General features: G+C 51.1%; 1 protein-coding gene and 1 long non-coding RNA gene across 2 annotated transcripts in view; both read right to left on the bottom strand.

Annotated features, from left to right (window-relative positions):
* The window catches only part of RNF165 (ring finger protein 165), a 127988-nt gene that overhangs the window by 97907 nt on the left and 4252 nt on the right, over positions 1-25829 (bottom strand). The window lies entirely within an intron of this gene.
* LOC103879714 lies at positions 3029-16068 on the bottom strand. Its single transcript, XR_640467.4, has 3 exons — positions 13882-16068; positions 7159-7214; positions 3029-3261 (listed from the first exon to the last, which is right to left on the bottom strand). It is a non-coding gene; the product is annotated as an uncharacterized LOC103879714 (long non-coding RNA).

Genomic DNA, 25829 nt, shown 5'->3' with positions numbered 1-25829 from the left:
CCTCCCAAAGTGCTGGGATTACAGGCTTGAGCCACCGCGCCCGGCCTTTTTTTTTTTTTTTTGAAGCTTGTTAGACCACACCAAAACATGTTTTGTTTAATGTTGTTAACTTTCGTGAATTTTTGACCCAAGCAAACTTTTGGTTGGTAAAAAGTGCATGGGTGGAGGTGGGGAGGGCAGGGAGGTCCCAGAAGACCTTTGTCCTCAGAAAAGCAGGTCAGGAGCCCGGCACAGTGGCTCACGGCTGTAATCCCAGCATTTTGGGAGGCTGAGGTGGGCAGATCACTTGAAGTCAGGAGTTCGAGACCAGCCTGGCCAACATGCAGAAATCCCAGCTCTACTAAAAATACAAAAATTAGCCGGGCATGGTAGTCCCTGCCTATAACCCCAGCTACTCAGGAGGCTGACGCATGAGAACTGACTGAACCCAGGAAGCAGAGGTTGCAGTGAACCGAGATTGCGCAACTGCACTCCAGCCTGGAGGGCACAGAGAGACTCTCTCTCTCTAAAACAAAACAAAACAAAACAAAACAAAGAAAGAAAGAAAGAAAGAAAAAAGAAAGAAAAGCAAGGTCAGGAGGAAGCAGAGTCAGGGCCTCAGACCCACTGAAAGGTGACTCTGGAGGTCACACCGTCAACGGTGGCCCCTACAAATTCATGTGACCACCTCAATTCTGCTCAGAAGGTCCAAGGAGACCCAACCTAAAAAAAGTATGTTTCCTGCCCTCAAGGAGCTTATAGTCAGCTGGGACTACAAGTCCAGCTCACTATGACAGTGAGAATCTTAGCTCCTCAAGCAGCCCACAAGTCTCCCACGGGCAGGGCTGTGACTTGACAACTGCTCTCCTCCGTGTCCCCTCCCCTGGGCCCATGACAGGGCTGTACACTGAGGGGACATCAACCAGCACACAGGAGGGAGGTGGGAGGTTTGCACGGGTGAATCAGGGATCCAGAGACCACAGGGTGCATCCTGATTTGTGGATGTCTCAAGTGAAGTAGCCCTGAAGCCCTGGAGAAGTCAAGAAAGGGCACAGTCCCCAGGCAGGCATATGCCCCTGATGGTTGGAGAACTGCAAACAACAGCAGCTCTGGCTGGGGGCACTGTGGTGTGTTGCTTCCTCTGCAGCCAAAGGAGGTAGAAGAATTAAGAGTGCTGCTCATTTTCAGGGCTACGTTCAAAGCCCAGAGAAGGAGGGATGTTCTTGGCTGACAACACAGTAAAGCCACATTCATTTAGACTCCAGTGATTTAGGCTGTGTTGTCATTCCCATTTATTCAGTCTGCAAGTATTTATTGAGCACTTATTAAGTTCAGCACTGGGCCAGACACTGGGGATATAGCAGTGAACAAATCAGGCAAAACTCATGCCATTGAGAGCTTCCATTCTGGTAGCAGCAGAGGCTGGTCTGGCTCTAACTCTACACTGTTTCTGTGGGCGTGGAAAGATCTCTGTGGACTCCACACAAGAGCCCCGGGGTCTGTCTGATTCTTTGCCACTATCCCTCCCTGTGATCTTTTCTCCCCTTTGGAACTCAGTTTCCATATCTGAAAATGGAAGGACTGAGTGAACACACCTCTAAGGTTCCTCTTGGCTCTCGTATGTTGTGCTTCTAGAATTTAAGGAATAGGACTAGAGGGAAGTGCAGAAAAGAGAAACTTGTCAAGCACTTTGAGCACGTATACTTAAGTGCCATTGAACTGATGTGGTTATCGCAGGGCATTATTCTTTGTTCACTGAAGCAAGTTCCCAAAGTTTCATTGGCTAAGGCCAAGAAACCGTACGTCTGGAAATAGCAAAGCTTTGAGGCTCTCAAAGCTTTGAGGCTTGGCTGTGCCACTATTTGGGTGGTTTCTATGCTGTTCTTCAGGGTTTTCAGAAACAGAAAACCCTTGAGGCCCAGAGAGGGCTTCCAGGATGAAATTCTTGGCTTTGCTAATGAGTGAGCTAAACCCCTTGAAGTGTGCACACACACCTCCCCTCAACACGCTCTCCCCTCAACTGGGATAAAGCAGGCATCTTATCAAAAGTCTGTTATTCCTTTTAGGGGTGTCCTGAAACACTCACCTAGCAGGACCTGAGACAGTAAACCGAGGCCTAAGAATCTCAGTTAGAAACCAGCTTTCTTGCAAAAACCCTGAAGGGAAAGCCCTGCCTCCCCGAGAATCCATTCCAAAGGCCTGCTAGGGCCCACCTCATGGCCTGGTGGAGAAAAGATTGACCTTGAATCAGCGACTGCCCCTTGAACCAGTTGTCACCTTGGGCTTGCCCCTAAGCCCAGAGCCTGGGCACCCCATTACACTCCCATATGAGTGGGGCTTGTGGCGGGAGGCCTTTAGCACGCCAGCTCCAGCCCAATTCGAGCTCCATTTTGCTTGCCATATGTAAATGCCTTTGGAATCCTCAGAGGACATAAATGAGCTATTATCTTCAATGCTGCCCTATTTCTTAATTTCTGTAAGTGGGGAAACGGGGCATGAAGTAGATAATAGGATCATGGAAATTTGATCTGAAAGGGATCTTCCAGAGCATATCGCCCAACCCCCTGATTTGCTAGTGCAGGAAACTAAGGTCAGGGGGGATCAGAGACCCACTCACTCAGGAGCGCACAGCCAGCAGCAATGGGTGGTGACCTGCAGCAGCTGCTGGTTCCCACCTGGGGAGGAGACAGGACTTGGCACCCAGGCCAGTGCCCTGCACCCTGAGTGGGGTAGGCTCTTCCCCAGATGGCCAGCTTGCTTCATGCTCCTGCCATAATCATGTATATTGAATGACAGTACTGAGAAGAACATTAACAGAGATCAAGAGGACCAAATGGAATGAGCATGACCATCTTTGAAAGCATCCGAAAGAAACTGTGGAGGAGAACTGTGTAGCCAGCCACAGGAGGGGAGGAAGCCTTGCTTTGCACTGTGGCCACTGTCCACCTTTTTTGGACACTGAATCATGTGCCTGCCACACTCAGTTAAATATCAATGTACATATATGATGCATATGTATAACAGATTGACACAGATATAAACGCAGACATATGTAATGATTTCTATATTATTATAAACATATGGAATGAGTATGTTCTTTTTTGGAAGAGCAAGGCTGCAGGGATTCAGTTGAAATTTCACTTTGGAGAGTAAGGTTGAGAGTTCATCTTTGTCTTTCGTTTTCCCATCTGGAGCTGGGGTGAAGCCCAGCTTAGAGCACCCAAAGGCTCTAAGGAGTTTCAAAAGGTATTACTAGAAAAGAGTCGGTATGGTGTCAAGGAGCTAAAAAAAAAAAAAAAAATTTTTTTTACACTGGGCATCAGGAAAAATGTGCTCACAACCCAGCTAGCAACATGATCTTGGGCAAGTTCCCAGCTGCTCACTGAGAAGTTAACTGGAGTCTTAAACCTTTTCTAGTTGTAGAAAATGTAATATTCTAGTTCCTTCAAGTGCAGTGTTCTGTGGACGTCCATTTGGAAAGCTTGGGAAAGCTATGGAAAGTCGCTTGCTGTGGGGCTGACGCCCGGCCTCTGGGCCACAGCTCCTCCACAGCTCTGTCGTCCCCAGGAGGCCCTCTGCTGAACACCCCAAGGCGGAACAGGCAGGACTCCACACACCTGCCTTGTGTGCCCAGGCATACTAGAGGGCAGGGGGGCCTGCGGGAGGGAAGTGGTGAAGGCAGACCAGGGACCCCACCATAGCACCCCACCCCCTGGCCCCCGGGGAAGAGTTGATTGATTTACTAATGCAGGGGTCTTTTGCCTGGGGCTGCCTGGTGCTTCAGCCCCAAAAGAGAGGAGAGGAGAAGAGGGAGGGGCAGTCTGGAAGGCAGGGGTTGCCATGGAAATGTCTTTCAGCAAAGGACACAAGCAACCTGGGCCTCCAGGGTCTGTTTGTAAATGAGGTGTATGGAATTCCAATTGCATTTTCCTCAGGAATCCTGAGTTCCCAGGATAGCCCACAGAGGCAGTAAAACTGCTTGTCCAGCAGGGCCTAGCCTCCAATTTTGAGCACTGTTGCAGGGGAGCACCCTCTATGTTCCTCTATGGCTGGCCACAAACACATGATCTCCCTCCTCTGTGCCCAGCAGCAGGAGTGAAGACCTCCAACACCCTCAGCACCCTTGGTGGAGACTGAGGACTCTGTGCGGGAGAGGAGGAAGCCCTTGAATGAACCACACTGCCAGGAGAGAGGACAGCTCTGTTTGGAGGAATGAGCGGGAAGACCTTCAATGGGCCCATTGCATGGACTTGTGATGCATCTCAGGGTATTCTGGACCTAGAGTGCTCCTCAACTGAAACGCTGGACGTGATGACTATGGTAGAGACTTTGAGATGTCTCCCAATATCCTTCTTCCTCTCATTCTTAGCTGGCACATGGATATTTGGAATAAAGATCCTTTTCCAGCTTCCCTTGCAGCTAAGTGTGACCCTGTGACTAAAATCTGTCCATTCAGATTTAAGTGAAAATGTCACATGCAATTTCTAGGAAGTGCCTTCATTTCACAAGGCATCCCCATCCCATCCTCTTTTGGCTGGAATGCAGACACAAGAGCTGGAGAGTTAGCAGCCATCTTGGGCCATGTATGACTTTGAAAAGGGAAGTCATGAATGGCAGAACAGTAAGTAGAAGGAGCCTGGGTCCTTGCCACTAAGGGGCACCACACCATCCCTGGATTGCTACCTCCAGACCTCTTCCTGAACATGTGAGAGAAATAAACTGCAGATTTTAAACAAAACAGAATCCTAGCTCATACTTGGGCTTTCAGATGGAGTCCGTGGCTCTCAGGCTTCAGTTCTCACATTCTCTTGGCTCTCTATCTCCAACTCCACCAGTCAGCTCGCTATTCCCAGCACAAGCCATGAGCCCTGGCCTCTAAGATGCTACTCTCTCCACTGAGAACCCTTTTCGCACTCTACCTGGCTAACTCCCCATCAGTGGTTAGGTCCCCTTCATGTGCCACCTGCTCAGGAGGCCTTTGCCTGACCCTGGAACCAGCTGAAATCCCAGCTGTGCCTTCCCACAGCTGCCTGCACACCCTCTTTGTCGTATTCATCGTTTTGTGAACTGCTTACATAAGATCCCTCTCTCCCAGCAGACAGACCATAACCCCACAGGCAGGGAACAGCCCACCTGGTAGACCCGGAATCCCTGGGCCTGGCATCACGCAGAAACTGCCATGTGGAAGCTCAGATTGTCAGACTGAATTGAATTGCATTGTTCTAGCTTCTAACATCTTCCTCTCATGGGAGCCCTGTGAAGGAAGTGGATGCTACTGCCTCTCTTTTTACAGGGAGGACAACCAAATCCTGGGAAGGGGAAGTGACTTGCCCAAGCTTTGTGTCTGCTCAGTGCCAGGGCTAGAGCCTAGCTCTCTTGACCCACACAGCGGCATGGACAAAGGGGTAGAAAACCTGGGGCTCTGTGGGGACGAGAGTCTGGAGGTGTGACTGAGAGAGTCTCTCCTCTCACTGTGGTCTTTCTTTAAGTCAAAAGCACATTTCTTGTGAAGCTGCTCTGAGCAGACCCTCCTCTAGGCACCGGGACACAGTGATAACCAAGGCGTGTGTCACTCTGCCCACGGGTTTCTCCCTGAGCGTGTGAGAAGGAAGGGGTGAGAAGCTAGCTGGTCAGGGTACGGACAAGAAGGAGAGGAAGGGGTGTTCCTGGGGGTCTGGAACCTGTCAGTAAGGGCCAGAGGCTCTGGGCTTTGGGGAGAGGGGTGAGCTCATTCTATGGGCCCAGGTGACAATCACCTCTCCTTTCTCTGCAGCCACCGCACCTGAAGGCCAGAGCTGCAGGAGTTGAGGAAGGTCAGAGAGGGAGGCTGAGGCCACTCCAGAGCTCCACAGCTTTCTTCAGGGGAGGAGCAAGTGGGTTACCTTTCGGATCCGCTTCAGGCTTCGTAATTGCCGTGGCCTCATTTTACGTGATTCCCATTCCTGGAGGGCAGCTCTGAGGTCCGCAGAGCCCATCCTGTGGCTGGGTGTGCTATGTGCGTTCCTGCCTCCGCCATCCTTCACTCATTCACTTGCTCACACTAGGCCCTGCTCCCAATGTACCTCAATCCTCTCAGACAGGGAGGCCTCCCCTTCCTGGAGCCTGCTGCCCTGTCCATCCCGGCCTGAGCAAAACATGCCCCTTTCCCTGGACGCTTGCAGCCCTCACAGGGGGTCCCGCTCCTGGGGCCTGCATGACTCATCCTAGCTGTGGTTTGAGTTGTACACCCTGAAAAGATAGGTTGATGTCCTAATCCCCAGTACCTGTGAGTGTGACTTTATTTGGAAATAGGGTCTTTGAAGATGTGATCAAGTTCAGATGAAGTCATACTGGATGAGGGTGGCCCTAATACAATGTCATGATAGGCCATGTAGAGACACTGAGACACTGTGACAACAGAGGCAGAGACAGGAGTAATGCGGCTGCAAGCCAGGGAGCCCCAAGGACTGTGACTGCCAGCAACCCCCAGAAGAGAGGAGAGACGGAAGGAATCTTCCCTGGCGCCTTCAGAAGAGACAGCTGGCCCCGCGGACAGCTTGATTGCAGCCTCCTAGCCTCCAGCACCGTGAGAGAACACATCTGTTGTATAAAGCCACCCAGCGTGTGCTATTTTGTCACAGCAGCCACAGAAGCCAACAGACCCCTCATCAGAGGCAATTCCTGCCTCCCTAACTGGAGGGTGACTCCCAGGCATCTGGAGGCATCCTGCTATCCTCTGCGCCCCAGGCCTCGAGCCCAGTGCCCCACAGTAAGAGGTGATAGAGACGGACTGGTGGCCTGACCAAGGGCCCTGAGACCCCCAGTGGTTCCTTCACAATCACCTGGGATTCTGCAAAGGAGATCAAGAAATTCTCATCCCACCGCCACTTCTGCCAGCACAGCTCACCCAAATCAGGCCACACTGCTGTTCTCTTGCCTGACACCCTGTTCTTTATTTCTGATCCTCAGCACTTTTCACGATTTCATATTGACTTGTGGATCATTTGCTTACTCTCAGTTACCTCCACTAGATTCTAAGCTCCACAAAGGCAGGGACCACCTGGGCTCTGTTCACTACAGTCTAGGCATGGCTGGAGCAGTGCTTGGTACTTAATAAATGCTGGGTACTGACCATGGTTACCACTGGGGAAGAGACCTGGGGCGCGAGGGTGAGGTGGGAGGAACAGGAGAGAAACTTACTATTCAGCGAGGAGTCCTTCATATTGTTTATATTTTTCCTACGTGCATTTTTTCCTCTGTAATGATAAAATAACCAGTTCATACTTGAAATTCACAAATACATAAAAATACAGATTCCTACCTCAGAAAGGTAGATCTGGTGTAGGGCTTGGGAATGTAGATTTTGCAAGCTCCCCAGGTAGCCCAAATGACAGGTGGGGGAGTTGGACGATGCCACTTGTCCCACACCTGAACTCAGCACTGCAATGCAGGGTACACACCATGCCTTTCCAGCTGGGGCTCCATCTGACTCCAAAGGAGGCCTCTTTAACCTCTGGAGTTTCTGTTTTCCCTGAATGTAACGCCTCTGTCTCTTGCACCATGCCTGAGTGAGACCAACATCTAGAATTGAGACAGGAAGTCGCAGGGAGAAGAAGCGACATGGTGGGAGGAGCAGATGACAATGCCATCAGAAGGGCCTTGGGGAGGTGGAGTCCTGGAAGAGGGTGCTAAGCCCCAGCCACCCTCTCAACCTTCAGCTGCCTGTGTCTGGGGATGGACATGTGGGAACCCATGATGGAATCTGAATACTCCCTTCTGTGTGTTCAGAGTGAGTACTTTGATCTGGAGGCAAGAAGTATCCACACCGCGCCTGCCCAGGACAACGGAGGCAAGAATCAACTGCTGGGATCTGCGGGGCTCTCTCTCTCTCTCTGCCCTCAGGCTCAGGGCTCTGGTAAATATCACACTGACAGCAAGGCTCTTTCTGAGTGCCAGGCATAAAATAAGCACCTCCCCACCCCTACTCCAGCATCACCACCCTTTTACCCTGCGCTATTTTGCAGCATGGCACATGTCACCTCTGATGTGCTACCTATTGGCCTGCTTGTTTGCTGTCTGCCTTCCCCACTAGAATGCAAGCTTCCTAAAATGAGGTGATTGTTCAATGCTGCATCCCCAGCGCCTAGAACACACCTGGAACAGAGTCGGCTGATCACTAGATTGACATTTGCAGAATGAATGAATGAATGGACAATAGGGCAATTTCTTTTCCAGCTTCTGCATAGCACAGAGTAAGGGCTTAATTAATACTTCAGTAGTCAATAAAGGAGAGAATAAGGGAAGAAAGGTGGAGGTTTGGGCCAGGGGCCTGCATGGAGCCAAGTTTGTCCTGGCCAAGGGCCGAGGGCCATGGGAATGCTGCCAAGGACCAGACCGGTGCCTTGGCCCAGCAGCCCCATCCCTCAGCCATGCCTCCACCCACTACAGAGGCCCGTCTGCATCAGCGTCATCATCACCATTGTCGTCATCATCATCCACAGCAGTCACATACACGATGTAGCAGGGCCATACTGGATATTTAAGAGTCCTGCAGGCACAGGGGCACCATATGAGGCTTTGGATCATGTGCAAAGCTGGGTTTGGAGAAGGTCTTGAGGGGCATGTGTGCACATGACAGGTGGAGAGATGGAGAGGAGCCAGAGCTCTGCCAGAAAACCAGGCGGGCACTGAGTTCGGAGGCAGCCCAGGGCACTTAAGAGATTGTGGCTGCTGGAGGAGCAAGAAGAGAAGGAGAGGCCAGCATTCCTGGAGGTTCCCAAGTGTCTGGAAAAATAGGCGGTCCTCAGATAGGCACAGATGGGAGCTGGGACCGCTGGTTTGGGGAGGGAAGGAACGTTGAGAAAGTCAGTGTTTTTTCTAGAATATTAGACTGGGGCACTTCTGTCCTTTCTAAGGCTTTCAGACAGCAAGTATCTCCTGTGATCCTCACCAGAGCCCAGAGAACGAGGCTGAAGGAGAATCCTCATCCCATAGAACCAGTGAGGAGCCCGAGGCCCCAAGAGAGGAGAACCAGGCTGGTCCTCCTTAGAGGGACCTCGGGACTTCTGATCCCCTCAGACGTGTTCATCCTGACTTCTTGGGTGTGAGCCACCGTGTTAAAAAATATTAAAAGCAGCCCGGGCCTGGTGGCTCATGCCTGTAATCAAAGCACTTTGGGAGGCCAAAGTGGGTAGATTACCTGAGGTCAGGAGTTCCAGACCAGCCTGGCCAACATGGTGAAACCCCATCTCTACTAAAAATACAAAAATTAGCCAGGAGTGGTGGCAGGTGCCTGTATTCCTAGCTACTCAGGAGGCTAAGGCAAGAGAATCACTTGAACCTGGGAGGTGGAGGTTTCAGTGAGTCGAGATTGCACCACTGCACTCCAGCCCGGGCGATAGAGTGAGACTCAGTCTCAAAAAAAAAAAAAAAAAATATATATATATATATATAAAGCAAGATGAAGGAGGATGTCTATGGTGAAAAAGAAACCTAGGTCTCATAAATCACAAACTTGGCACTGATGTTTGTCTTTAAGGAGTCAATAGATTTACTTATAGGCCCCAAAGCTTTGTATATGGAGCACACACAAAATTAATGCCAAATGTCAGCAGCCCTAAGAGGCCACCTATTGCACAGCAGACCATCACTTTATGAACCACTAAAAGATTTTTAAGAGGCAATTAAACTAGGACAAACTGTCATTTATAAGGCGCATCCCAGTTTCCAAGACATGAAATGTGAAAGCGCATACATCTTAGAATGGTGCTGATGCTGTGGCTGACAGGGATGGTACAGTCTTTGAAAACCCTAGAGAGGATCAGGCAGAGACCCTGGAGATACTCTAACCAGCTCTCAAGTCTCTTGGAAAGGTTTCTCAAGTTCGGCCTCTAAGGGAGCTGAGAACTCCATCTTGTCAGCAGCACTGTTGGGTTTGGGCGCCTATGGGCCTTGATCATGTGTCTTCCAATCTGTGCTTCGTGCATGAGGACCCCCCATCATTATAGCCTGAGTGTGTGCATGGGCCCTGGCAGTGTACAAACCTGCATCAGTTAATCACTCTAACGCTGGGAGGTGTGTCCAATTCTGCCCACACTTGTAGAGCTGGCATCTGAGGCCAGACCCCCAATCCCTGGCCCAGCAAAACTCCCCTACATCATAGCTACCTCCTTCAAGAGGTGTCCCGTGTCTCTGGTGCTGGCGTCTCTGCTAACATACATGCCCTTCCCTGGACCTTCGCTGGACATAGTGACTACGGTGTGGGAAGAAATGAAACAATTCATAAATTTGGGCAAAAGGAAGAGAGAAGTGGGGAGCCTGGTGAACACTGTGGCTCCTGCCTTCCTGGTTTAGAGTGAGAGTAGAGACTGAGATGTGGGGAGTTTATCTTCTCCCCAGCTGAGTGATCTTGGCCAAGTCCCTTCCTCTCCCTGTAAAATGAGGGGGTGGGCTAAATATCTTTGAGGTCCCTTCCAGGCTTCCAATAAAACCCTGAGAGCTGGGTCTTGGTGAACGGGAGGCAGAGTCACCTAAGGCCCAGCCAGGCCACACCACCGCAAGCCCCTGCTACTCCATCTCCCAACCCCAGGTCTCTGGGTCCTCGACATGGGCTGTCTGTATCTGGTTATCTCTTCTGGAGGGCCTGTTTCCTTTCCCTTCTCAGAGCAAGGACCCGAGGCAGCAGCATGGGAGGGGGCCACAACGCTGTGGGAAGGAGCCAGAGTCCTGGTCCCCTGCCTGCCAGCAGCATGCGTCTCCGGGGCCCCGTCACTCCCACTCTCTGACTTTCAGAGTCCTCCCACATGCTTCCATTTGTAGAGGGATGGAGTGGGATTAAGGGTTTTTAGGTAACATCCCTTACCAGTGACAGTGGGGTAGCGGACGGGGAGCAAACTATCATTCATTGAGTGCCTACGACCTGCCAGGCACCTGTGCTAAAAGCTACACAGATCTCTTCACTCCCACAGCAACCCTGTCAGGAGGTCACAGACCCTTGCTGTCACCCAACAGCCTGACTCACGGCCCAGACATTGCACCTGGTGCTTTCCATGGACTCTGGCTGAATCTCCCCAACAATCCATGGAGGAGGTCACGATAACATCCCCATCTCTCAGATGAGAAAAGCGAGTCACCAAGAGGTTAAATATCTTGCCCAAGGATGTGCAGCTTTCATTCAGTGTCTACTGTTCACCACACCCTGGGCTGAGCACTTCACAGACATCATCTCATTTTTAGATCTAACATTCTACTATAGTCTTTTGGATAAGATGGAAAACGCAAGCTAGTCACGAGACAGGAAGATTTGTAATGAGATGAGTAATCACATCCAATCACCACAGGCCGGCAGTTTGACACCAACTTGGAGGATGGCTTCTCACTTCCTACCTTGGGGATGTCTTTGTCTATGTGGGTGAAGCCATGGAGGGCATGCTAGTCCCACTCACAGTGCCACTTATGCAAGAAGGATAGACAAAGGAGGAGCTTCACCCAGAATCAATATAAGACCTGACATGTGGGTTCTAAGCACCAACTGAGGCAGAGATGACCTACTGAGGGCTCCTCCATTATCTGTTCTCTCCTTCTGCAGTAATACAACCCCTGAATTTAGCTGAGCACATGGCCTTCAGTATGTAAGACTTCTCAGCCTCCTTTACAGCTAAGGGTGGTTACATGACCCAGTTTAGCCAATGGGGTATGAGTTGGGGTGACTTGTGCAAGCTGTATCACGCTCTTTCTGACCTTTCCCTTCTTCCTCCATCTTGATGCTTGGAAAGTGGACAAAGGTGTGAACCATCCTGGACCATGCAGAAAAGAGCCACACCCTAGGGAGGGTGAAGCAACAAGAGAGGAGGCACCTGAGTCCTTGACATTGAGCACCGCTCTAGGCTGTTCTGAGAGTTGCTATCCCTTTAAGTCACCTTTATTTTACATCTCTCTTACCACAGCCAAACTTACATCTGACCCAATAAACCTACTCCACTAGGCTGGGACATGAGAGTCTCCGTAGCAGGTGTTATCAGATTTGGGAGCTCTGGTTCACATGAATTAAGATTAGGACAGGATGATGTGTACCCAAAATAGCCAATGCAAACTGAGGCTACATTAACAAAACTGTAGCTTCTAGGTGGGAAAAGAGTCTGATGGAGTCCATACTGACTGCCTTCCCATTTTATGGGCTTTGACCAGGTGGAGTTCATCAAGGTAAGCCTCCTGGATAGGATCCAAGGCCCCTGAGGAGAAGGGGGGCCTGGAGGATTCCCAAATGTCTCCAGTAGAGCCCTGCAAAGGCTGTCAAGAGCCAATGGCGGGGAAGGGAAGGCCAAGGCCTGGGAGGCAGAGGACAGGGCTACCATCCTGGGAGTGACAGGGTCTGCCAGGCCACCAGGGCAGAAAGACTCCATTGCATTCTGAAGGCTATTCACTCCAGAGGCTCCCAGAAAATATACCCACCCCTAGGAGAAAAACTGCCTGGGTGCACAGTGCTGGAGGACCTCTTCATCACCTCGAATTCTTGGGTACTGCATCCCAACACAGACCGATAGATTTACCATTTGCTGAGGCTGCAATGTTTGTGTGCAGTGGATTCAGGTAACCAGGCCCTGCCCCCACACTGGGACTCTGCCTCAGGTCATGGAAAGAGCATGAGCTTGGGGTCCAAGCTGGACTTAATTAAACCTAGGCCTCTGTTTCCAGGCCATGTAACTGAGAACTGCCTAAGTTATCTTTCAGTTGGGTTTAATAAAAAAATAACTCAAAGATCAATGTCAGAGGACAAAGAGATGATGCCTATAAAGCCCCCGATGTGCCCCTCATGAGCTGATGCTTCTGTCCTGCTTAGCAGGAAGGGGCTGGGCTGCTGAGGGAGGACAATGGCAGGGCGGCTCCGCAGGTGCAAGGAGACAGCCTTGGCAAAGCTTACCATGTGGCTCAAGGACCCAATCTCTTTAGCTTTATGCTGGGGTCTATTATTTGCCAGCTCTTCCTCTTGTCTTTTTCTGCTCAGATATCCAGGGAAGGGGCATCTTTGCTTGGAACTGGGTGCATCTGGAGGGAACTGCTCCAGCCTGTCTCACAGCCCATCCTTGCCCCCAGGCCTCAAACTCCAGACTGGAGGGAAGTCCCAAGCTCCACTCACAGAGGCAGTGACTCTGTAGGGCTAGGTCATCTGTATTTTAACAAGCTTCCAAATGATTCTAACTCAGTGTCCACTCCAGTGGGAAGCTCCTTGGCAGGGAGATCTTCTGGGGCCTCCTCCCAGCAGAGAAGATTGTGCATCCCTGCCTCCCTCCCTGGCTCTGCGGACTGGCACACCTGCCAGGCAGCCCCTCTGCCGCACGTGAGCTCTGGGGTCTGCCTGCTCGGGGAGCTCCTGGCCCTCTGGTCTCAGCGCTGCTGGCATCTGCCATGATTTATGGCTGCACCTCCTGCACACACACCAGGGGCAGAGGGACTCAGCACACTATTCACAAATTAAATCCGGCCCTCCTCTCCTCCCAGGTAATGGGCCCATCTGATGATGAAAGAGCTTATAAACAGCTATCGTCAAATTAATCTTGATGTCAGAGAAATAATAGTGGCCGTAAATAAGACTGAGTGTGCCTGGCTCGCGAGCTTGTTAGGACACTTTATAAAGCAGGAGAGCGATATCAGTATCATATGGCCTCTTTCATTCCCCCAGTGTGACAGCTGAGCACTAGCTAAGGAGTCTCTCAGCTACTGATGACCTCGGCCAGGTGTCAGTGCCACCAGCGAAGGTGGCAGGAGGAACGCCAGCAGAGAGAGCTGCTGGCCATTTCCTGGCCCTGCTGCTTCTTCCTCCACCTCTGCCCAAACTGTTCCTGTAACTGCTGCCGGGGTTCTTGGGGTTGGGGTTGCTCCCGGCCATGCTCGCCCCTCTTGACGCCCCTCGTGTGACCCCCATACCTCAGCGCTCCCTTCTCTCATGCTCTACTGACATGGACCTCACGCTTCCATCCCAGCTGAAGACTCAACTCCTCCAGGAAGCCCTCCTAGGCCACACGGCATCCAAACAGAGCTTTGTGACACTTGTTTTCTCCATCATAATGGGGAGCACACCAAATCAGCTGTGGCCTGGTACCACAGACCCAGGCTCTGCAGCTGGCCTGCACATGTGGACACACTCATACACATGGTGTTTTTCTGGATAAGGCCTCCATCTCCTGTTGAAATATTGTTTGAATTCAGCGATGGTGGGGTAGGGGCTTCATAGGGGTACAGGTGATATGTCAGAGAAAAGAAGGGGAACATTTAAGCCTGTATTTCTGTGGCTATGTATCATGGGGTGTGCATGTGTGTACACGTACGTGAGTGGTGAGTGGTATGAGTCTGTGCACGTATTGGCATGTGGAATGTGGATGTGTATATGTACTGGGTATTCTCATCTAATACAGATGCGTACGTGTAAATGAATGCGTGCTGCTGTTATAACGGTATGTGAACTGTGGATGAACGTGTAAATGCATATTGCATGGGGCCCACAGTGGGACGGGCATGTGTCAGGGTGACCATCTGGGTGCATGATGATGTGAGTGTCAGGTGCTGGTGGATCGTGGGCAGCACATCACATGTAGCTGTGGGTTACTGGGCAAGGGGGGCTCAACTAGATAGGCAAGAAACTCCACTTCGAGGAATCCGGACAAGGTCATAAATGTAAGATAGAAGGTGGGAAGGAAGGCCCTAAGCTGAATAGGGCTTTGGCACAGGGCAGGTGCCCTCAGTGGCAGAGAGCCCTCTCCAGAGCTATGACCACTGGCAGCTTCCCCTGGTTGGCCAGCAAAAATGCCACTGGGAATGAGAGGCCGGCTCACCGCTGACCTCCCTCTAGAGTCTTCTCTAGAGTAGGTGCTATGACTTGAATGTTTGTGTCCTCTCAAAATTCATATGTTGAATCCTAACCCCCAACGTGATGGTGTTAAAAGATGGGGCCTTCGGGAAGTGGCTCGATTCTAAGGGTGAAGCGCTCATGAATGGAATTAGTGCCGTTATAAGAGAGGCCCCAGAGGAGTCCCTCTCACCATCTGCCACGCAAGGTTACAGCAAAAAGACAGCCATCTAGGAGGTGGACTCTCACCCGCAACAAACCTGCTGGCACCTTGAGCTTGGATTCCCAGCCTCCGGTACACTGGGAAACAAACTTCTGTTATTTGTAAGCCACCCAGTCTATGGCATTTTCTTATTGCAGTTCAAATGTACTAAGATACTGGGTAAAGATGGCACTCTGGGAGGAAGACTATGGTGGGAAGTAATTCAGGCAGTCACCATCCATGAGTTCCCTTTTATGGCCCTTTCTCAGTCTCCCTACCTCTGCAGTATAAGGGAGTTCCTTCTGGCCGGTCTTGAGCTAGATGACCCAGTTCCCAGGCCAGCATTCCCAAACTGTGTTCCATGCAACCAAGTTCAAGGTATGCTTCTAGAAATCACACACACACACACACACACACACACAGAGAGAGAGAGAGAGAGAGAGAGAGAGTTCTGTGGTCAGATAGTTTTGGGAAAGGCTGCTAAAGCAAAACCAAAGGGCTCTCTTGGTTGCAGGACTTATCAGGGACTTTAATTTGCTAATACACACTGGGACTCTCCAAGACTGGGATATAGTGTGTAGTGTTTCCAAACTGTTGGAATATGTAACCTTTCTGCATAAACAACTTTTAACAGCTCAAGAGGCCCTGATGCTTGCTTGGACAGTGTGGAAAATGCTGCCCTAAGCCCCTACTTCAAGGGTCAGTCCCACCCCTGTGTCTTCCAGGAGGTCTCCCAGATACCACACCACTCTGCTCTTTTCTCTGAAGTTTCCTACCCTCCCAACAGTAGCCGATGGCACCTCTTCTTTTGGAGGTAACTGTCCCAGCATTGCTTCACCAGAGTCTGTTGAAACTCCTGCCTCACTTTCTTGTAGCCTCAGCCCTTAGCTCAGGACATACAGAGGTTCTGAATAGACTATGTGCACTTCATTCTTGACAAAAGACAATCAACCACCAGCAACGCTGGCCAATAGGCAAAGCTGCCATGTTGAAAAGGAGGGCCGACAAAACCCCAGCTTCCCTGCAGTCCATCAGCCCCCCAGCTCCCTGTCCCAGTGACCCCTCTGCATGACTCTCCTTCTCAGCCTGCCCTTCCCCTCCCCACACCCCCGCAATCCCTTGGCCCACAACACCCTCACCCCACCTCTTCCTGGGCAACCAGATCCTTTACGACTCACCCAGGCATCAGCTACCCCGGGCCTTGCCCTCCCCAAGATGTTTCCCGCAGGCTAAGAGAACACTCAGCACATACCTTAGGGCCATGCTCTTCCTGCGTCTGTCTGTTTCCCACGAGGCTCAGTATTTTTAGGGCAGGCAAAGTGCTTAGGAGGGTGCCTGGCACAGAGTAAGTGCTACGTGTGCATCTGCTACTGCTCTTATGGTTATTATTATTATCCTTGTGTCCCCCATGCCTGCGCAGGGCCTGGTCCAACACAGGTGCTCAGTGCGTATGCGTTAGATGAGCTGAACAAAACCATGATCAAATTTGAGCCTCACTATCACCCTGCTGGGGGACTTGCTATAATTGTTCCCATTTTACAGATAAGAACACTGAGGCTCAGTTTGCCCCCTGCCCTTTATTTCCCTTACAAAATTCAATGTGCCTCCTAGGAGCAGGCAGGGGGACTCTGTGCATGGCAACTCCCTAGCAGGTAGCCATATAGAACAGTAAGGATAGCCCCTACTCTGTGCCAGGAAGCATTCATGGTGGGTACATTACATCTCATTTAATCCTCACTCAACCTGGCAGGTAAGAATGAGTACCCTTTTCTGCAAAGAGCAGAACCAATGTCCCAAGAGGGTTGCCCACTTCAGAGGGAGGACACGAAGCCCCCAGCTCCCTCGAGCAGCAACCCCTCCACGTGACTTTCTTTCAAGGGGTGGCACGGTGACCCATTGGAGCACTCAGGCAGCTCGGCTGGGCAGAGGGGCAGGAGAGGAGGCAGAGAATATCAGCAGGATGGCCAGGGCCAGGGAATGGCAGGGAGGATGGGGACTGGAATGGAAGGGATGACAATGAAATGAGAGGGCCCAATGCTCCAGAAAAGAAAAAGAAAATTCAGACGAGGGTGACAGCCACAGGACTCTGACATTCACCTCTTGGATCAGATCTGGGCCTACGTGGGAGAGGGGCAGGGAGCAGGGCTGACCTGATCACTCCCCAAGGCAGCAGAGCTACAGTTCTTCCTCCTCGGGGAACAGTTCCAGTCTTGCCTCCTCTGGGAGGCCCTCCTGATTTTCTGCAGGCCTCAGTGACCTCTCCCCGTCCCGTGCACTAAGATACCTCCCTGCTGGGCCACACTTTCTGGCCAGCATGACCACTGTTTGGCCATTCTTGTTACCCGTTCTCCACCCACATCAGGAGTGTTCGGGGGTCTCCCCACTTAGGCTACAGGTCACAGGCTGTCTGTGCCAAAGCAGGTTCTCAGTAACTGCTTACACAATTAAGCTGAAACATGCCCAGCCCTTCCCTGACTGCCCAAGGGCCTGCTTTGCACTCGCCTAAGTCCCCTTAGACTGTCCCAGGCCTGAACAAGCAGAGGTGTGTTTGTACTGGGGAAGTGGGGTGTGTGGTGGGAGTTGGGAAATGGCCATCTTTTGCTAAATATTTCCCAGGATTTGGGGTGTCTCGTACTTTATGACCATGAGAACTCCCTTTCATCCTCACCTGTCTGTGACACTGGTATTTACATCAACTATTTCCATTTTTTTAAGAGACTGAGGCTCAGAGAGGGCCAAAGTCCTGCAGCTGATAGGTGGTCAAGCTAAAGAGTGCCTGATGGCAAAATCTGTGTATTCTTTGCTACGGCTTAGTTTCCCATCCCCTCGGCCCCCAATCTTTCCTCAAGGAGATCCAACAAACACAGCCCTTGACCTGCCTGGGACGAGGCCCTAAACCCAAGGGAGCTCTTAGTTTCTGTTCCGGGTGATTTAAAAGTTTTGGAAATAGAAAGCAGTGATGTTCGCACAGCACTGTGAATGTATGTAATGCCACTGAATTGCAGTACACTTTAAATGGTTGAAACAGCAGACTTTATGCTGCATATGTTTTACTACAATAAAAAGAGTCCTGTACCCCCCTCAGAAGATCTCCTTCGCACCCATTGGTGGGGTTCTCTTCGTCTCCTGGCCTCCCCTCTCAGGTTGTGGTTCCCAGGCCTGGCACACGTGAGGATATGCCAACATGTTGAAATGCCATCCCTTTTCTCTATGACCAGTTAAACCCAAGCTGTCCTCAAGCCTCACCCAGTCATGCCTCCCACAAAGCACCCCATAGCTGCCATAGCTTGTGCCACTTACAAATGGCATTGAGCCAAAACCCGAAATGCCCACTAGCCCTCAGAGTCAAGAAACCGAGTTCCAATCCTGACTAGCGCTCCAAGAGCCAGCTCTGACTCTCCAGCCACTGAACAGCTTGGGTCCCCAAGCTCTGGGAAGATGAGGCCTTGGGCTGACCCTGAAGTGTTTCTGTCACTCACCCCGAGAAGGATCCAAATGCCAGAGGAGTGTATAGCCACCCCGGGAGTCGAGGCACAGCCTGGACTGGCCTGCCTGAATGAAACGTCACCAAATTCTGTATTTTCATTCGAAAGTTTATGTAAAATTTGCAATTGGAGGTAGAAGAGTTGCTTGTTTAGTTTAATATAAACTTCATGTTTTCCCCAAATTGAGACATAAAACTAGAAGCCGTGTCTATCCTGCAGCAGGCCCAGGCCCTGTTTTGCCCTGAGTCAAGATTCTGCTCTCTGCTGCACACACATCTAGTCCACCCTCCAGCCAGATGCTCCCCAGGTGCACCTGTGCAGGGATGGGCCCTGACTTAGGGAATACCCAGGAGATGGCTGACAGACACCAGCTGAGAAGGCGGGAACCTGACGCCTCCCTCCTCCTTCCCACCACTTCTCCGCTGGGGGAAACTGAGACTTGTCAGACACCTTCAGGATGGGACTGTGCCATCTCAGGTTGGCATCTGGGCTCCTCTCCCACCTTCTCAATCACACTCTCACCGCACCTGCCCGGGGAAGACCAAGCTGGGGTCTGGCTGCTGCCCCCTCACCCCACATGACCTCTCTTCCCTACCCCCTCCCTTAGTTCCTTTCCTCCTGGCAGGGAGAGCGCTGGACTCTTCTGGTTCCAGCGGGCCCAACCTTCCTTCCAGTTGTCCCTTGCTGCCCTGTCCCTCTGGTTCCATGGCAGGTGGCAGCCAGCAGCCCTGCATCCCAGGTACCCCTGCATCCCAGGCACCCCTGCCCCAGAGCAGGCTCAGCATCAGCTTGGCCAGAAGGAGTGAGGCAGGAGCTGCCTCCCAAGCTCAGCTTCCCTCCCGACACAGCCCTTAGAGAGGGAGACAGGTTTGATGTCCCAATCCGCCCCGAGGGACATGAGCCCACCAGAGGGGAGGCCTAGGCCACAGCCCACCACCCTGGTGTCCAAGATGAGGAGCTCTGGAGGGTGCTGACAGAACCAAGCCAAGGCTCTGGCCCAGCTGCCTCTGCTGTCTCCATCCTCAGCACAGAGCTGGGGACACACACACCTCTGGGCCATGCAAGGACCTGTTCTTTGGGCCCAAGTCCCCCACTGTCACTCCCTCACCTTCCCAGAATCTGACTTTTCAGGTCTGGTCAGAAGTCCCTAACATCATAGGCAGAGGGGGCAGGTATGGTCCCTTCCCCTGAGTCCATGCCTGTCCCTTCCAGGGAATGAGCCCACCGTGGAGGCTGAGGTCCCCCGTGGAGGCCAAGATCCCCCGGGGAAGGGCCATCCTTTGGCTTAAGGAAGGCCAGTGTCTCCACGCTGGGGGTGGCAGTGAGCACATTCTCCCATTAGCTCCAGGGAATTTGAGGAGTAGAAGCAGGTGTTCCAGGAGGTGGGTAGTCCTCGGGCACAGGCAGCCCAGAGGAGCCCCCTGAGCTTTTGAGGAGGGGGTGGCATGGGAGAGAAAGGCTGGAGCTAAGCAAGCTCGCTGGGGGCGGAGGGAGAAGGGGGAAGACATGGAGAGCGCCTCCATCCCTTCCCTCCCACTCAGCTTCAGAGGGGGCACAGCAGCTGTTCCAATGCTTCCTGCCCTTCCTTGAGACAGGTGTCCACTGAATTCTCACTTCCTCCCAGCCTCAGAGAGCTCCTCCACCCCCTCTCCACCTGCAGGCTGGTGCTGAGTCAGCAGCCACCGCTTCCTTTCCTAGGTGCAGTGAGGCCAGCACTTAGATCTGAGGGATACAGCGTCATCAGGGGAGGCCAACGTGGGTGACCGTCCCCTTCCCTTGCTGGCAGGGAGGACTTCCTGGAGGGCTCTGCTGCGCACAGCGGCACACCTCAGGGGCGTGTTTCAAGGAAAGGACAGCAGAAGGAAGCAGCAGCGTCCGGGGGAACGTCCCGCTCACTGACCCAACAAGAGCAGCGGCACCAGGCTTATGCCAGCCCTGAGCTCGGGGTCAAGGAGCCTTGTGTCTGTGCTTCCATGTTTAGCCCATGCCCTGGATGGGCTACTAGCCAGGCAGGGGCAATTACTGCTCCCTTCCCACCTACTGCACAGTGTGACCTGGCCAGTGGAAGTTCACATGCCTACTGAGTCCTAAAGCTCATGTGGCTACTCTCCCAATGAAAAAGCAAAAAGGTGACAGGAATAGAAGCTCTTCTCATCACGAGGAAGGCAGTGTTTTAGAGCAGGCAGGGGCAATTCAGCTAATTCTCTCCCTTGGCAGATAGGCAGTGAAGTCGCAGAGTACTCAGGCTTGGCCAAGACCTCACATGAGTAGTTACTGGCAGAGAGGCCATGAAGCCAGGACTATTTCCACTGTCCCACATGGCCTGTCTGAGCGCCACCACTGTGAAGAATACCAGTGATGATCTTCACTGTCGCCTTTGGCTGGCTTCTCGACTTGTTTCCTACGCATTACTTCATGTGACAAGTCCAGTAAGGCACAAGCCATAAGATGTACCCATTTGACTGATGGGAAAACTGAGAATTGATGGAAGGAAACTGACCTGTTCAAGATCACAGTGGAAGTTTGTGGACCAGAATCTCAGTCTCAGAATGGTTTATCCAAGTCGTATTCCTTTCCCCAGCCCTCTCTTATCTGCCTTCCCTCCACTTATTTGGGCCTCTCGATAGAAGGGGCTGCTGGTGGGCAGAGAGGAGTGAGAGTTGTCACACCTGATCCACTTACCACCTCCTCCCCACATGGCTGGACAGCAGTGCAAGGGAGGTGGGTTAGAGCAGCAGCAAGAGGCCTAGAACCTACGGCATGCGAAGCCAGCAAACTTGGCTGTTGAGCCACTATTCAAGTGGAATATTATGTAGCCATTAAAAGCGGTGCTTGTGAAACAGCAAAGCAGAATGTGAAAATGTCTGTGACATTAATGTAAAATAGGAAATAGAGAATGTAAAAAGTATACATAGATTGTGTTTACAGCTCCACCCCCTCCCCCCCAAAAAAAGACAACAAATACATGAACAAAAATATGAAGGCATTTCACTAACATGATTGCAGAGGGATGGACTCCTATGAGATTTCTTTTTTCCTTTGGTTTATTTCACAAACTTTCCAGAATGTGATTCTATCATCTCCATGAAATAACATAAATACAATTTGTTAAGGCTTCAAGATAATCTAAGAAAAAATGCAAAACATGCCCTCACTTCGGGGATCAAAGCCTCAGGAAGGGGATACCTGTTATTTCTGTGGAAATCAGGGCACAGGCTCCACCTCCCTGGAATTCCCCCAGCAAGCCGGCCAGGCCTGCTCTGAGACGGCATCTGAGGGTGACAGGACTCTCCACCCTGGGTTCCAATGCCCTGTTCACTTCCTACTCTGGAGAGTTTCCGGTCCACCGTGCACCCTCCCTGTCTCTCAAAGTCCCCTTTTGGGACTTGCAAGGCTCAGGTTTGGGGGCCTAGACCCCCTTGAAGCTTGGCGGGCCATTAGCTGGAAAGAGCCTCTTCCACTGTGGACAAAGAGCCTAGCATTCAGAATCGGTCCCACCGACTATGGCGGGAAAGCAGGGATTCCTTTCTCATTCTTGCCTTGGTCTTGACGAGGCTCCTCGCCACATGCAGGCCATGGCGGGCGGTGCAGGGGGCCATAGTCAAGTGTCCAATCACCTGGGCTTCCCTTCTGGCTTAGCCATTTACTAGCTAGTCAGGAAGGGTGGCAAAGTCTTTCACCACTCGTGGCCTCAGCTTCCTCCTCTGATTCCCAATTAACTCCTCTTGGGCTGTGCCAAGGAGGAAATGAGATAACGGAAGAGAGAGCTTTGAATTGGGAAAAAACCCCTCCTTGCAGACAGGACCAATCTTGAGATCAGAGTCCCTGTCCTTGTCCTCAGTCCCCACTCCCTGCCGTCTCCTCTCCCAATACGCCACTGGGTGGGCTCCCTCCAGTTCCCCCTGCTCCCATGTGTAGGGATGGCCTTTTGCAAAGTAGTGGAGTCCTGGCACTTGCCCACCTTGGGGTCTGTCTTTTCAAGAAAGGCAAAGTTTGATAAAACTTGTTCCCACTGAGATTTCGGGACACTGATTGGTACAGCTCCGGGAGGAGTTCCTATGGTAAGAAAGCTTGCTCAAGGGGTGACCTAAGCCAGTAAAGACACATGCGAATAACCTCATAAGAGTTTCAGGCATGAACAGAGAGTTTGTGGGGGACAAGTCATGTGAGTATGAGGAATTTTTATTGTTGACGTTCATTTCCTACCCCAACCAGGAATCTGTATGAAAAGGACTAGAAGTCTCAACTCCCAGACGTTGCCACAATCCCCTTCCATCTGCCACTCTGGCGTCTGAAGTTCTGTGTGCTTATCTGTACACTAAATTCAATTCTCCCCAAAATGGACTGTTCCTCTCATCTTCCCCATTTGTCTTCATGGTCTTATATTCTCCAAAGCACCCCAAAGACCTCCTGTCCCTCAGCCCCTTCCACATGGACTCAATCCTGTATACTCCACCTTACAGTAAAGCCCCTGATGTGAGCCTTCTTCCCCTCCCCACCCCCCAAGCCTGCCCCACCTCCTCCCTGACCTCAGCCTCTAGCCCCATCCCTCTGTCATCAGCTGCAGAATAAACTGTTTAAACAGCCCTCTCCCCTCAGAGCTCCCAAAGGCCAAAGGAGCCAGTCCAAACTCTTCCAGAGGCCTTCAGAAACTAGCTTCAAAACCTCTTCAAGCCTTTTCTCCCACATTCTCCAGACCTCGTGCTGCTTAACTCCTGGAGTTGTGCTCTGAGGAGAGCCATTCAAAGACAGGACAATGATCCCGGTGCTCCCTGTAGGCCTGCACACGTGCCCCCCAATCAACACACACTCCTCCCTCCTGCTATGCACTCTCTGTTCTTGCCAAATCAGCAGAGCCACTGGCCTTGGCCAAAATCACTCATTCCCTCCACCTGGGGTGCTCTCTCCTCTTCCTCCTCCTCCCTTCTGTATACATACCACCCTCTGAGGCACATCGCAAACCCGCCTCTGCAGCAAGCTCACCTCTGACCTTATTTGATCCCCTGGCCAGTAAACACCTACAGTTGTGAAGGGAAGGGGCAGCTGTCTGGCACCTCCTAGGCACCTGCTGTGTGCGAAGTATCTTCTAATAGCGTAGACACGGCCTATCAGGTAGGTTTCATGGCAGTCATCAGTCATTGTTCAGAGGATGCTCAAAGCAGTGGCCTAAGTTCACCCTTTCAGGTCAAGACTGGGCTAGGACTCAAACCCTGGACTGCTCCATGCTCTTTTATCTCACCAGTCAGGACATTCTGCCACTCATGTGGACATTTTGGCCCAGAACATCTTAGACAGTATCTGGTTTCCTAAGCATTCATCCCTCACCCTCAGCATAAGCCCCAGGAGGGAGGCACTCGGGTCTCCATTTCTTCTGTATCCCCCTTAGCGCAGTGTTTGGCCCCAAGTAAGTATTCAAAGAACACTCATTAACTGAATGAACAAACAGGTGAGTAGGTGAATGAATGAACAACTAGACACATGGAGTACAGGCATTGCATGTGGTTTGGCTATGCGGTTATAAGTGTTTGCTTTTGGTTCTTAAATCATCCTGAAACTCTGAGTCTTTCCAAGATAAGCCCCCAATTCTCTTGGAAATATATTGGTTGATCTGTAGCTAAACCATACCGGAAACTAATAAATATTAATTCATATTCATACAGTGTTAAGGCGGGAATTTTTACAAAGCTGTTTAGATCCATAGAGAAACTGGGGCACAAGTGTCCTGGAGATTTGTGTGACAATTGTGGAGTAGGATTGAGGGAACCAAAGTCACACCCTGAATTGGAGTCAAGGACCTGTTGTTTCCTGCCCTTTGTTTCAGATAAGGGGTCCCTGCTGCCCTTGGATCCTGCACAGAACTATTGCTTCAGTAGCCTAGAAAACCATTAAATCTTCTAATGTGCCACTGCAGGATACTTACTTAAAGATGGGAAGAACAGGGTGGGGCAGCAGATGAGAAAACTACAAAAGGAAGACGGGTGGTCCAGGCTCTGTCATCTGCACTTTAGGGCCTCAACACTCTTGGTGGTCTTTTCCCTGAATTTGAGTGATTAATAGTATTTGCTGGTTTGTGGAAAATTATTATTAAAGAAAACTCATTAACTTAGTGGGTCTTTCTGATGCTAGTTTCAAGAGAAGTTCTCTTGTTCAGAAAGAAGAGCTGTGTTCCATCTTACTTCAAAGCCTATGACATAGGATTCCCTGAACTGATGGGTTTTCCAAAATCCTGAAGTCAAGGTGCTAAAACAGGTATGTGTCAGGTGGTTGAGAGAATAAATATAAAGAACAATGGCTTTGTAGTTCCTGAATCGTCCAGTCACCAGGAAAGTCTCCTTAATATGTAAGTGTTTAGTTCAGACAATCTGGTTCAAACATTACATGCACTGGATCCATTGCTAAAACGTGATTTCCCATTAACCCACAGCTTGCTATATTATTACTAGGTTACTAGCCATCCTCAAAAGGTATTCTCAAACAATTCTGACATACTTAACAAAAATTTAGAAAAATGAAATCTTGGAATTGGTTAAGATTGATCTAACGAGCCACTGTTCTCTAGGGCAAATATGAGAGTGATCACTCAATTCAGGGTAGTTTTACTATTGTTGAGGTTGGATTGGAGTGGTTTGCTTTGCTTTCTAAGTCTCGTGTAAATGAAAATTTAAAAAGAAGAAGAAGAAACAAGCAAAATCTTCAGAGGACTAGCCTTGTAGACCTGTACCTCTCCTCTCTCACAAACTACAGCAGGGCCTCCACTGGGAACATCCATGTGTGTCCATGTGTCACAGTAAATCAGCTCAGCTTTCCCACCCGGGCTGGGAAGAGCGCGAGAACAAAGGGCCAGAGCAGAGAGGGCAGCCATGGGGGGAGAGGAGAGTTGCATGAAGCCACAAAGAAGGCAAGGAAGCGCTGTGGTCAGGCAGGGGTGCGCCCGCCAGCGAGGAGCAGGGTGAGCCCGGGAGTCAGTCAGCCCAGGGGAGCAAGGACAAGGCACATTGGCCAAAAGAGGAGCAGCTCCAAAATGATGACCCTTTGAAATAACCGGGAATTTCTTTAATCAACTCTTTTCCTCAGTGTCTAGAATGCCTCATTTAGCAAGGCTCCTTCTGGGCTGAAATTGAATAGGTGTAATTGACAAATGGCTGAATTTGGGTTCCACTCCAAGGGGGAAAAAAATACCTCTCCACTGGCTTCTCCAATGTAATTATGGAAAAAAGACGTTTTAAGGGTTCTTTTTCCAACTCAATTTTGGGTTAGGTCCTGACTTTGCTCCTGATCTCCCCCTCCCCCTTCCCCACCTCAACACACACTTAGACAATGGCTGAGATCTTAGCTGTCTTTC

Source organism: Papio anubis, chromosome 19, assembly GCF_008728515.1.
Source record: "Papio anubis isolate 15944 chromosome 19, Panubis1.0, whole genome shotgun sequence".
NCBI lineage: Eukaryota > Metazoa > Chordata > Mammalia > Primates > Cercopithecidae > Papio > Papio anubis.
The sequence above is the reverse complement of the archived record's forward strand: the minus strand, read 5'-3'. Positions and strand labels throughout refer to the sequence as shown.